Below are 14,122 nucleotides of genomic sequence, written 5' to 3' on the forward strand. Positions count from 1 at the left end.
TGTCCACACTAGTATTTATACAATAATCTGGTATGTAACAAGTCTACATTTTAACCTGCATAAAACATGGCCAGAGAAACAGCTGAAATGCATTAGTTATTAGCTGTGTATAGTGTTTTCCTACGTAAGGGAGATGTGAGATAGGTTAGGCTGCTTTCCTTTACAGGAGGCTGTGAATTTGTATATTGGCAGTTGTTGTGGGAGATCTTACATGTTATTAATCCTTGTGTTTTAATTGATCTAGTAATTATTTGTGTAACTAGGTAGCAAATTATTTTTACAATGTTAGCCTTATAAAAAAACAACAACTTCAACATCAGATGATTTGATAATTTGGACAGACTGTAGAACACAAACTGCGTTGTATGCCTTTTGATTGGAAATAAAACCTGTGTCAGAATGATGCCAAGATACAGTTTTATGTAGTTCTATGCTGATATAGCTGGTAGGATGGAAAGCTAGGTAACAGTGATTTTTATCACCTTGCCCTTTTTCTGTTTCAATTTTTTGTTGATGGGGTTTATTGTTTGTTTCTACAAGGTAGCAACTTGAGGGGGAGCAGCTTTCTTGCAGTATTGCCAAACATACGTTTTAGCAGTGAGTTGTTCAAGAGTGTAGGGCTTGTCTTTCATTTGCCTTATAAATTTTGTCATGTTATTTGCTTAAGTTGAGTTTTTTTCTGCACTGAAGTGCTTAAAGCTTTGTTTGAAACACAATATTGTGATTTACTGACCTGCTAAAATTAATACTCTGATAAAGCACTAACCTTATGAGCCAGCAGGCTAAATCATTCTTATAACTTCCTTCCTGTCTTAATGGAGAAGTCAGCAAACTTTTAAGCACTTGCCTTGGGCCTGTGACTTAACATTTTTACATATATTTCCTTATAATGAAATACTAATGTTAGATTTCAAACACATTAAACAAAGGACTATATAGTTAAGATTATATGCTATGATTCTGGAACATGCCATGTGCTTTTGTATATATAGCTCTCTCTAGTGTATTTCTATGGCTTGTCTGTGCTAAAGGCTAGTTTCTGAACAAGAACTAGAGATACAACCTTCTCAAAGTAGGAGTGCTGACATGTCTACTCTTATTGATGAGCTTCCCCACTTTTCTTTTGTTTGACTTCTGCCAGAATAAGAATATATCTTTTCTTGCTGAGGGTTTCTTGACTTGGATTTACCGTGCAGTCTAGGCTCCTTGATACATCATTCACTGAGTCATCCCTATCCCTTAGACTAACCTCGTCTGGGTCATTTCTGTGAGTGATAAAAAAGGACAAACTGGAGAGTCACTCAAGTGCTTGAGGGAGCAGTCATCAGGCCAAGCATGTAAGGGGGAGGATTGGACCTCTGGTCTGTACTGACTAGAAAGAGGTCATGCCCAGTCCTGGTCAGACTCCCCTGGAGAGAACTCCACCCCAGTGAAGATTTGACTTTTATGTATTGCTTTCTGTTTAAATGTTAGGTTTCTAAATGCATTTTTTTGCTGGCTTCCAGGATTCATCTTAGCCAAGAGAGGAAATTCTGTGGTAAATTTATAATCAAGCAACACTTTAAAGAATGTATGTAATATTAGATTGTCATTAATACAGTTTTCTCTAAGTTCTAATTTTTTAAATGATGGATGACTTGAATTCTTGCTTTATGTTCACTGTACAGGTTTATTTCCATCTGTGGTGTTGATAAAGCAGACACCTAGTATTCATATATCTCTTGTGCTTGGAATGCTTGATTTGCATATTTGACTTGACTTAGATTTTTCTTTTGTGCATCGTCCTGTGTAAGAATTTAAGATTTCATAAGTCAGTGTTTTGTGAATTTTAGTTTCTGTGTTCATTGACCTGAGATACTGTATTTCACAAAATGTTTTCTGGATGTTTTTTCCATTTGTGCTTGATATCTATTACAGACAGTGTACTCTTTGTTTCCCACTCCCTTTTTGCACTGCTGTTTTTTGGAACATCACTTGAACTCATTAGTACCTTTCTTGCAAATGTGCTGTCTCCCACACACAGCTTTATTTAAACTCCATCTAAAGGTGAGAGTCTGTGTGGAAGGCAGTCTTTTTCTGTGCTTGTCACTGAACGTAATCAAGCAGTTGAGTCTTTTTGTGAAAACATTGTGGAGAAACTGTAATATTTGCAATCTTAAGTTTTGGCTGATTAGTTATTCACTTTCAATTTTTCATCTTTTTTTTTTTTTTTTTTTTTTTTTTTTTTTTAATATGCTTACATGAATACTTAGTAATGATTAAATTATTGGTATAGTCCAAGATTTTTGTGCCTGAATTCATGTATTACCAAGGAGCAACTGCTTACAGTCATTTTAAGGAGTCAATCTGTTTTATTTTTAAACAGAAATACCAGACATTTTCACTTCTATTTTGTCCTTTCCTTTCCTCATTTCTGACTTGTAGTGTCTGAATGCCTAGGCTTCTCATGGTGATAAAGTAGTCAGGGTGTAAACCAGTGTATTATGACTTTAACTTTACAGCTTTTTTATGTCTGTGTGTAAGATGTAGAGTAGCTAAAAATGTCGATGTGCCTGTTCTGTGCGTGGTTCAGGTCACTGAAGGGTTGCATATGGCTTATGTTTTCCCTTCCACTGAAACATTTGGCTGTTAGCTCCTGGATGAAGTGGGCTGTCTGTGAGGGATATGAATACAGGGTTTGTCATCCTGTGCTTTATATTGTGTTTCAGCCGTTCCTGCTTCATTTACATTTTTTGCCTTTGAGGTTCTTTTTAAAGCATCATAGTATTGCACGGTGAACTTTTGGTAAATGACAGTTTAAAACCAACAGACATGTGTGAGGAAGTGTTAGTATAAAGGTGTTTTTTTTTATTTGTAAATACTGGAGGATTGTCTTGCATCAGAACCACTAAACACATAAATGTTTGGAGCATTTTCTTTCTCACTGAGAACTTGTGTTACGAAATGCCAAGATACAGATTTTTATATTTGCCTGCTAAGAGTTTGTAAGATGTATTTATGATCTGCAAATTAGTCACAAAACTATTGATATATTTTTCAGTTGGTGAGCTTAATTCTTTAGCATCAGCAAAGCTTTTTAAATAGTTCTTTTTGTTTTGAAACTCCTTTGATTAATCCTCCTGCTTTCCCAGAGCTTGAACAGAGATACTTTCAGTATAGATCTGGCCACGCAACACTTGTAACTAAAGAGCACTATTTTATTTTTCTCCACATGAGATTACTGGGTTTTGTAGGCAGCAAATTTGAAGAGATTATTGATACTTATAAAGCTGGCAGTCAAAAGATGTAAGCAGTTTTTTTTAGGGTGGTTCTAGTAAGTCAGACTGGTTTTTTTTTTCTGATTTGGTTTGGTTTGTTTTTTTCCTGCAAAATGTTGACAGAAATAAGAGTGTGAGAGGTTTTATTTACATATCTTGGAGATCCCCAGACAAAAGTGGAAAGTGTTTTTGGATATTAACAGTAATTTGGCTGCTGGAAGTTGCCCAAAGTACTGTCAGTGTGTTCCTTTGCTTACTGAAAAATAAAGCAGCAGTCGTTTTTCTTTAATAAGTCTTAAGTCGGCTTGGATCCTGCTCAGCAGCCTGTTGTGAAAGTCATCACTTCTAATAGCACAGTGCCCCAGGGACCATTGCAGGGCATCTACTGGCTCACTACTGACTCAGAGACTAAACCGTTGACACTGCTCATCAGAAAAATAATATAACTATAACTTTCCTACTGAGTCTGGGAAAGCATCTTGGATCTCCTTGTTCACAGCTCCGTTTTTCAGAGATGGGCAAAGCCAGTCTGACTGGGATGAGTCTTGCCTGCTTACTTTTATTTTTGGTCCTAGTTATTTAAAGACTTAAATACTTATTGGATGTTATTAACTGAGTGTAACTAAACTGTTAATGCCTTTTATCAGGTGTTAAAGAATTAGAGACCACTCTGCCTTTTGTTTAAGCAAAGGCACTGAAAGGTCTCTATTCCTCTGGGGAGTCAGTCTTTTCTGTTGCTGGTTCTTGCCCTGTGTTTCTGGGCTGTCTCTCATTTCAGGGTACACGTAGGAGCACAGTTCCTTCCTGCAATGGCTGCAGCAGCATTTTCAGATTAAGGAGCACCTTCCAGGTGTCACCTCCTTGTTGTGTTTTGGCTTCAGCTCTCAAATGTGCCAGCCACACTGTCCAGAAAGGTGCACTGCCCCTGACTGCCTCTTCAACGAAAGCTAGGAAACACAAATGGATGTTTTTGAGCTGCATGTGGGCCTATAAACAGCAACACGTGCATAACAAAAGCATGCTATGGTGACAAGATAGGAGTGGTCAGGAATGAGAGGGGAAGAGGAGTAGAAACTCACTGAGCAAATATTACAGAAGGTGTCCCTCTTCCAGAGCTGTAGCCAAGGCCTGTGAGTTTAGTCATTTTAAGTGAGCAGGAAAAGTTTCTAGATTTCTGTTTACTGAACTGATTTAAACCCTGTGTGTAGGAAGGGTGGCGATTTATGAATAAACGTGCATTCCCTGGAGTAGATGCTTGTATTTGAATCGATCCCTGGTAGTGATACCGCTTGCTTCGCATGTGGGCCCTTCCCCCATCACATTGGGGTTGGTTTACTCGAGCAGCAAGCTGTACTTCAGAAAAAAGGAAGTGATGGTCATGATGCATGTATCAGCTTGAACCATATGTAAAAAACTGGTGGTCATGTTACAACTGTGTGAAAGGAATGAAAGGAACTTTGTGATTTCTTCCACTCTTGCTCAGATACTGATTTTGTTTGCTACTGAAAGAACCGGTGTTAACTTAAAAATTCTCCCCTCCTCCTCTAACAATTCACAGAACCAGTTTGCTGTGTTGTTTTCTTAAGCACTCTGTTTGTCAATGGGATTTGGAGGACTGACATTCTGCTAGCCTTAGCATCATGCATTCTTATTTGATTATATATTTATTTTTAAAAGATAATAATATTACACAATAACTTAATTACTATGTTATGGGATATTTAAAGCCCAGCATTGTGTTTCCTGCCACAGCTGAACAAATGTTCCCCTCCAGGGATTATATCAGTTTCTGGAAGTATGAGATGAAAATCTAACAAAAGATTGAAGTGACAGTGAAGATATTCACACTAATGCATTGTTACAGTCCCAAATTATTTAGTAATTCCCAAGCTTGTAAGATAAAATGTCTCGCGAGTTATTTTGCTGGCACCCTTCTGGGCAGGTCCAGAAGAGGGCTGTGCAAATGATCAAGCAACTGGAACACATCTCCTATGAAGACAGGCTGAGTGAATTGGAGTTGTGCCACCTGGAGAACTCTGGGGAGACCTAACAGTGACCTTCCTGTACCTGAGGGGGGCCTACAAGAAGGCTGAGAAGGGACTGTTTACAAAGGCCTGTAGTGATAGGATGAGGGGCAATGGTTTGAAATTACAGAAGAGTAGATTTAGGTTAGATGTTAGAAGAAAGCTCTTTACCATGAGGGCAGTTACAGGTTACCCAGAGAGGTAGTTGAGGCCCCATCCTTGGAGATATTCAAGGTCAGGCTCGACAGGGCTCTAGAATCTGTTACACTTTAACCACAGGATGTGGCTATTGAAATAACATTCTTGGATTTTTTTCTTTTTTCAAATATCTGGCTCTCAGGCCTGCCCTTAAACTGTGCTGAACAACTTCAATGAAAGTTCTAAGTAATCAAAGTTTTGAAAAGTGGGGCAATGGTTTGACACTAATCAAGTGAGTGATTGTGCTCCTACTGGAGCTCCTTGCTCTCCCAGGGAAGGTTTGGCCAGTGAGCTATCAAGCGTGGATTCTCTTCCCAGATCTGCTCCTGAGGTGCTTCAGAGCATAGGTTTAAGCTGAGCACCTTCCTTCTCTGTGTGTGATTGCTTGCTTTCTCCTTGTGTTTCTGCGTGGAGTGTGAAGTTTTTGAGTTGTGTGTTATCTTTCAGGAAGCTGTCAGCAGGTCAGATCTTAGGGCTGTGGCTTAAGCCAGTTTGTGTTTTACTGGAGTAGTCTTCATAAAAACTTCTTGTTTCCTCCTTCAACATGAAAAGATACTCAGGGATTTTATGGTTCTGGTATAGCTCAATTATATTTTCGTTAGGGGATATTGCATTTTCTCAGCTTTGAGTGGTTGCTTCCTAGGCCATAATTTCTGTCAGTTTTTTAAGCTCATTATGCCATTTGATCTGCTTATAGGTGAACACATGAAGTCTATTGTGCATTACTTAGGCACATTTTCTGTCTCCTTTGGTTGATCCTGTAGGGTTTTAACTCTACAGTGCTTTTCACTCAGGCTAGTTTTGGCGCAAATCCACATCACTACCAAACCTTCCAAGGTACATGTGTAAATCAGGCAGCAGCATGAATGTGCTGAGAGAATGAGACCTTTGAGTAGACCCATGCTGTGTTTTGCCAGGTAGCTTCCACTGAAGCTTGAAGACCTGCAGCTGTAAGAGTGGAAACACTATTTCAAAACAGTAATGATGTTTCTGCTGTTGCATTTGATTATTATAAAAGGTTGCAGTTGTAGCTGTAAAATAATTTAGATATGAAGTATTGTTTCCTAAGTCTTTAATTAACTTAAAAACCTTAATTACTGAAACTGAAAACCACTCCAACAGTGCTACGTAACCTTTAGACCTGTCAGAGCAAGAAAGATTGTACCTGAAACTCTTGGAGACTTCTTAGCAGTACTTTTAAGATTGACTTTGCATGTGCATGTTGTTACCTTCAGCTCCCCAGGTGAAGGAAGTAGTTCCAGCATTGATTCAGTATTACTTCTGAGAGGTCAGAAGGCAGTCCTTGTGTAGAAGTCTGTCTCTCTAGGTACATCCAGAGGAGGAAATCTATCCTCATGAGATTTTGAGACAGTAGTAGCCAACTTGAAATGCAGCAAGTGGAAAAATGAAGACGGGAACCTGAAGCCTGTTCAGTGAGTTCATGCAGTGAGCATGCCACTTCATGTTATAGTTTCAGAACTGTAAAATCCTTTTTATGAGAGAAATTGATCCACTCTCAAGTCTTTGTGTGATTTTTTTCAATGTAATTTTTAAGGTCATAGGGGAGAGGCAGTAGTGGCAGTTTTATGTAATACTGTTTGCTTTGTTCTGATTTTCTTTTGTTCTTGAACACTTATATTGTTTCTACAATAAACTGTCTTGGATGTTACTGAATAAAGCAAACTTTTAGTTCAGTTTCCTTTATACTATCATTTAGGATATCATGGAAGGGATTTTGAGATTTTAAATGTTAGCCAGGTAGTGCAGTAGAAAGAAGCACTTTGGTATTTGTAAAAGCAGTATTTTTTTAAAATAAATTATTGTTTTTTTTAAAAAATGTAATTTTTAAATTATTTGTTAATTTCTGTCAAATATCAAAAGTTCTTAAATCTGGACTGTACACAGCTGAGGGGGAGAGAACTTCAGTGATGTTAAAAACTAGTGTCTGAAGGCTGTGTCTGAGATCCAATTGAAGTATAGTACAATATTTTAATAATACAAATAACACATTTGTTTTAAAATACTTTTGTCCAGTTAAAATTAATGAAATATTTACAGATTTGATCTAAAATACTTCCAAACCTGTATATTATGCCACTATGTTTTGCTCAAAAAGACTTCAAATGGATGTCAGTGTTTCAGTTCAGAATACTTGTTAGTGACGTTATAAAATTAGACAAGAGATTTCCTGTAAAATATTTCACTTCTCTGAATAAATGTAATTGAATTGAATTAAGATATTTCTCCCAGCTGTGGATGTTCAGGATGAGCATTCAGGCTAGATCTCCAGCTGTATTAGTGCTGCTGTTGTGCCTAGAAGCAGCATAAACTCTTGAGAGTTGTGGCAAATTTATACATTTAAGTTAATAAATAAACTGAGTAGATAACCAGAAATCTTTGCTGCACTGCAGGGTTTCTTTACAGAGGTTTGTGGAGGTGTGCACTGAGCCAGTCAGAAAGTCTGAGTAAGGATAGTGTGAACGCTTGTGAAACCAGTAGTCAGAGCACTTGTCACTTATACTTTCTGCTTGTGTTTAAAAATGAAGCTACTTGTCAGAAGACAAAGTGTATCTCATAACTGGATCAAAAGAAAAAAAAGTAAATGGGGTGACTTATTTGAAAGAGAAAAAGGAGTCAAACAAAGCTGATGTTTTGTTAACTTGTATGTAATTTCCATGGCCACAGTGAAATCTAGATTCTCACGGTCAATTTAATGTGCTGGGGAATGAGCAGATGTCTTGGGTAAAATGGAAGAATCACATAATTTTGTGAATCTTTGCTCCTTGCAAGTGTTACATTTGATGAAGGGTATGATAAATGTGGGATTTCGTAATACAGAAATAATGCGTTCTGAGAGTTATGTGAAGTTTGTTGTTTCTTGAAGCTGATTAAATCTCCCTAAAATTCATGGAGCACTATTGTCACGTCCTCTTCTTCTTTATGGTCTAGTACTCGAAACCTAAACCAAAGGAAAAATCTTGGCAATAGTAACAGACTAAGGAGGAAAAGGAAGACTTGCTTTTAGTGCTATAGGATGTTTTTCACCTTTGACCAGTTTTAGCTCAATAAAGTTTAGGTACTTAAAAAAAAACCAACCATGATAAAGCAGATCTGCACTGCAGATGCAGCATTGATCCACCAGCTCAATACTACACAAATAACAAATTGGTAGGTGTGAGAAGCACCTGCTGTTAGAGCGGCAAGGTGCAGTGCTCCTAATGTGACTGGTTAAATGTTCTTCAGGCAAAATGAAAATGGCCTGCAAGCAGTTGCTAGGGAAATAGGCACCTGTGGTTAGCATTGAATACAGAGAGGTTTGTCTGTCTTGCAGATCAGAAAAATGACTCAAAGTCCTTCATCTGCCTATTGTTTGACTTTCGGAAACTTGGAGCTTATCAACAGGCTGCTCTCTATGTTTCTGAGGAGCTGCAGCTACAAATATAAAGAATCTTGTTTGTTTCCCACTCCTCTTTATGTTTTGATTCAAAGTGTTTCTCTCACTTGTTACCTTTGTGCATAACGTGTGTGATAGGAGGCATACTACCCTCAGGACCTTGTCCTGAGAACACACAAGCAGCAGTTTGAACCCTCTGCAACAAAAGTGAATCTTTCATCTAACCTTTGTCATGAGCTCTGGGATACATTATGGTTTTAGACACATCTTTAAATTTGTTTTAAAAAATGGTGAATCTTTGAATTTGGCACATTCCTTAAATTCAGTCTCTAAAAGTCAACTACATACATTGCAAATACAAATTACTACAACTAAATACCTTCGTAAACACTGGAAACAACATTTCTAGGCCCTTTAGCTCCTATACTAAGGTCTCTGAAGATTGTTGTTCCTGGGGTGATTTTTAAAACCTGCCATAGTATATTTTTCCAAAAGACATTATGGAATTTCTGGGACACACTAACTATTTGGGCATCTTCCTCATTCCCCCACTTCAATACTAGTAAACTGCTGCCCAGTATTGCTCTCCAGGCAGCACTACTCTGTTCCAAAGAAACTTGAGTCCTCCCTCTGCTGATTACGAGGAACTCATCTTTAATGTTTGAGGCACAATAAGGTAAAAGTAAAGCAGCAGCTTATTTGGGCATTCCAGATTGAACATGTATTAGAAGATAAACAGAGCCTTATTTTAATCTGCTTTTACACAGGCACAGCAGATTTGAATTGTTCTTTTCAGATTAACTGTGAAACATCTTCTCTTTTCAAGTCTCGTCTATCTCCAAGGTTGCCAGAAGACATCTTGACTTGTTCCTTAACAATTATCTCCAGTTTCCACCTAACTTTTTTTAAATACTGATGTCCTTCGGACTTGGCTGTGTGAAGCTAACTCCTGGCCAAAAGGTAGTGAGACTTCACCACAGCTGTGCTAGAGGTTACGTCTGAACTGGACCTTTAATATACTGTGACAGAATGGAGTGCCTATTTTGAGTGGGGATTAAAGTATATCCCAGCAAAACTTCAAGATAAAATTGTTACAGGTTGAGTTGAATTATTTTTGTTATCAAATACTTTGCATCCGCTCTGATTTTGTGTCAGACTGTTATTTTCACTTGCCTCTGAGTTTCCCAAGTGGTTCTCCGGTGAAAGAGCTTTGGGATGAACGGCAAAGTTACTAAACCATTATACTATTTGTAGAAAAGTATCCTTTGCTGTTCACACAGGCCTTGCTTGAAGGGCATTAGAATCAGCATATAGATGATCCCTCACATCAGAGTTCAGCCTTCTCAGCCATTTCCATCTATCATAAAGTATTTCAATCAAGTTACATTCGTGTTGCAGCTCGACGCAGTATAGTTTTTCCTCTTGTCTGGGTAAAAGGTGGATATAGAAATTGAGTAGTTTGTTCTTCCTTAAACTACAAGGGGAAGAAATGGAATAATTTTTAATACTTACAGTGGTCCTTGGAGTAAAGATTCCCTTTCTTGTTGCAGGTTGGTGTGTGTGACATCAAAAGATTTTGTGTCAGGGAGTGAGCTGCACTCATTCTACTGCAGGAAGTTAAAAATGATTGAACAGACTGTACTGGAGAAATACAAGCTCTGTGGCCTGTAATGGTGAGTAAAAAAGCATGTGTTTTATATCAGTAGTCTCAGTAAGATTTAGGACCATAACCCTGCAGAGTAATCTGTTATGCACAATTCAGCATCACAGTTCAAGTAAAAAGCACTTTCTTATTGGCTGTGCATAGCCTTGGAGATTGGTTAGATACTGATCAGTGATAATCTTTGCTAGGGTGGTGGCTGCATCACTGTTTTGGAAAGTTTTTTGGACTTTGTGTGGCTGTCAGGCAGTAACTGCTTAGCTGTTTCAAAAGATGACTTTTGCTGTATTCTGAAGGTTTGTGGTACCTGTTGTATTATTTCAAATTTTTGGTATTAACTATTTTTGTTTTAATACCGATTAACTGAACTTAGTATCAGCAAGTGGAAAGGATAAAGTGACTTAAGGAGAAGTTAATTTTAAAGTGTCTGCTTCATTTTGGCTATTGCTAGGTGAGATACTCATGTTTCCCTTGGTAAGTGGGTGCTTTACCTAGTACAGGTTTTCAGTAGCCAGCTGGAGTTGGAAACAGTAGGACAAAACTTCAAAAATGGTAGGATGAAAGATAAGAATGACAGTGATTAGATCTGTGTTCACACTTTCTATTATCTTTGTAGACAGCCAAAACTTAGTGTGGGGAGGGAAAAAAGAAGAAAATGCCGTGAGGCATGTTCACAGAATCATAGAAATATTCAAATTGGAATAGACCCTCAGGATCACCAAGTCCAGCTGATATCCCTAATCTACAAAGTTTACCCTAAACCATATCTCTAAGCACCACATCCAAATGACTTCAAAACAGATCCAGAGTTGGTGACTCAAACACTTCCCTGGGCAGCCCATTCCAATGCCTGACCATTTTTTCTGTGAAAAATGTTGGTTGTCTGTGGAAAGCTGTCACTGCTTCTGCATGGCTTGTCTCTTTATGTGATCCAAGAGAGCTTCTCCAGGCACTCAAGAATGCTTGGCTCATGTAGCACGTCATCTTAATCAGTGTAACTAATGATTTTGAGGTGTGTGTTGCTATCATGTGGGACTGAAAATACAAGATTTCAGAGGTTTGTTTTATTTCATAATTGGTCTGCAAAGAACTTTTCCTAAAGCAAATATTACATTTTGGAAAACTTTTTGAGAGAACTGTGTGTGTTTGACTGCTGTCATGTGCTGAGGTAGGGCATGGTTGTAGAAACATGCTGCTATTTGGAGCATGGATATGTCTTCTCAGTGGTGTTTTTAATACTTGCCCTCAAAGGGAGGGAAACTTCCTCATTGCAAGTGTTAGTTTTACTGCTTTTGGCTGTGAAGTACGGATGTGGTGGTGTAACAAATATTGCACCGTTGTCATGAAGTTTAAGGAACACCAAAGTTCTCCTATAATAAACAGCATATAGAAGTGAAGCCTTTTACAAACGTGTACTTGATGGGATGTACTCCTCACATACTAGTCATTCAGTATAATCTGACATACCCTTACCTGTTGTTTCAGAAATACAGCAAATGCTTTACTTAACGCATATTTTATGCCTTAAGAATACTCGTACTGTATTATCACATTGCACTACACTGCTCCAGGTACTGATATACAGTCCTGTTGTTCATCTGTCCATCTCTTGGTCTATTTTCAAAGTGGCATTGCCAGTGGGTCTGATTGCTTCAGAGGTTGCAGCTGCCATATGTGTTGATGATGTTGAGGATACTGATACCCTCCAGGGATGTGTTGCTCAGGCCTAGCAGGGTCCCATCACACTGCCAGGCAGATGAGCAGTGTCAAGCCATGACGTTGAGGGAAGCTGATGCCCAGCATCAGTGGAGCCCAGCCTGACTTCCCTCACTGCCTGCTGAAAGACATATTTCCAGTGTACCTGTCAGTGTTATTTTATCCACAAAATTAGACGCTGAGAGTGGGGAAAGCCAAAGACACCAAAGATGATGTTGATGTCAGTGGATTAGTTGAGTTTCAGCTTCAGTATTTCTACATACTTCAGCAGCATGAAACCATTGTAGACTGGAGAGAGAGAGGTTTTATGTTTGAGCCTCCTTCTCTGCTTTACTGGTTTCAGCTGGACTGTACCTAAATAGCAAGTGATTTCTTATCTTGCTCAGGACAGGTTTTATCTTCTTCCCGCCCATGGAGTGACCCTTATCCCTTCCTATATAATGATTACACCTGTTCTGTGCAAATACACTATTTGCCCTAGAGGTGGGAAAGATGCAGTCCTGTGCTGAACTGTAACACTCCCCCTAAATAACTAAGTGAGACAGGGAAGAAGTAGTCAGTCACGTGTGATGACCATAAATACATACTCACCGAGCAAAGGAGTGTTATTTAACATCTCTTGGCATATCAAACCTTAGTTTGAAGTGTCAAGTTATGGTCCTTGTGTTCTGGCTCTGTTGCATCAGCAGTCTGGCATTTTTCATCACTTTACAGAGCTAGAAGGAACAGAGGTGTATTTAAAATATTGCTATATGAATCTGAGAGATTAATTAAGTCAAACTTAGGAAGTTTGTCAGCTCTTTTGCTTGCCATGGGCTTAATTCTGTATCTGTAATTCTGTATCATTCTTGAAATTCCGTCCCCTCCCCCTTGCTAGTTTCAACATAAGGTGAATATTACTGATTAGTACTTCTGTTTTTTAAGGGGAAAAATCTTAAGAAAATAGCCCAGATTTTAATTTCTGTAAAATCAGAGGTGTGCCAGTGAAACTGAGGCTTATACACACACATTCCATCCCTATTCCAATCTCAGCTGAGAACTCTATTTTTTTCCCCATAGTGTTCATGTTTCAGTTTTTTTTCCCTGAAGTTTTTATAGTTTAATATACAATATAATATAGCTTATTACTGTAAATAACTGTACTCACGTTCTGCTTTGATATAATTAAATTGTAATTATACAATGGAAAGATATCTTGACTTCTGAGGCTGCTATGTTCAAACACACGAATTTTAAATAGGTCACTGAGAACTATTGACTGTAGCAGTTATAAGTTCACTTTTAAACCAGCTAAAGTTAGAAAATCTATCTGTAACATGTGGCAGGGAGTCTGGAAATTATGATATAATCATACACCTTGCACTTGGAAAGATGCAAAGCACAACTCAATTTCTTTCTGGTGTGATATCTTTTTACACCCTGCAGTTTGCTGCTTATTGAAAACCAGCACTATGAAAGGATATTTTATTTTTTTTATTTTTCTTTTTTGCCCACCCTTGCTAAGCCAGACCCAGCACTTAATTACAAGGCTTAATAGATTGGTTGGTTGAACCATCGTGTGCTTGCACAATAAACTACCTTGCTGCCGCAGAACAGTAGTAAACCTTCCCCATGTAACTGGGTTGTACCAATCTGGTTATAGGTGGTCTTCTTTCTTTTCTGCTGACTGTGACCTGGGCTTAAATTACAAATATTCAGTTTCCTGAGCCATCCTCCGTCATCAGTTCTCTGTTCTACCTGGGTCAGTAGTGTAGAGATTTCTTTCTGTGACTGTAATCCTTTTCCTCAAAGGAAATGCTGCAATAATAGTAGTACCTAAAAATGAGCAGCAAACTCCTCAATTCTTAAAGCAATGTTCTGGTGTTCTTTTTGT

The 14,122-nt window shown here is 38.3% G+C and overlaps 1 protein-coding gene across 4 annotated transcripts in view; it reads left to right on the forward strand.

The window, feature by feature from the left end:
• The window catches only part of ADCY7 (adenylate cyclase 7), a 59,125-nt gene that overhangs the window by 9,024 nt on the left and 35,979 nt on the right, over positions 1-14,122 (forward strand). For 3 of the 4 annotated variants that reach the window (XM_064160352.1, XM_064160351.1, XM_064160355.1), the window contains exon 2: positions 10,424-10,546. The gene's annotated coding sequence lies outside the window, so the exon portion shown is untranslated. Of the gene's footprint in view, positions 1-1,502; positions 1,571-10,423; positions 10,547-14,122 lie in introns of those variants that run through there. The other variant, XM_064160354.1, reaches the window with a different exon arrangement.

This window comes from Pogoniulus pusillus, chromosome 20 (genome assembly GCF_015220805.1).
Source record: "Pogoniulus pusillus isolate bPogPus1 chromosome 20, bPogPus1.pri, whole genome shotgun sequence".
In the NCBI taxonomy this organism is placed as follows: domain Eukaryota; kingdom Metazoa; phylum Chordata; class Aves; order Piciformes; family Lybiidae; genus Pogoniulus; species Pogoniulus pusillus.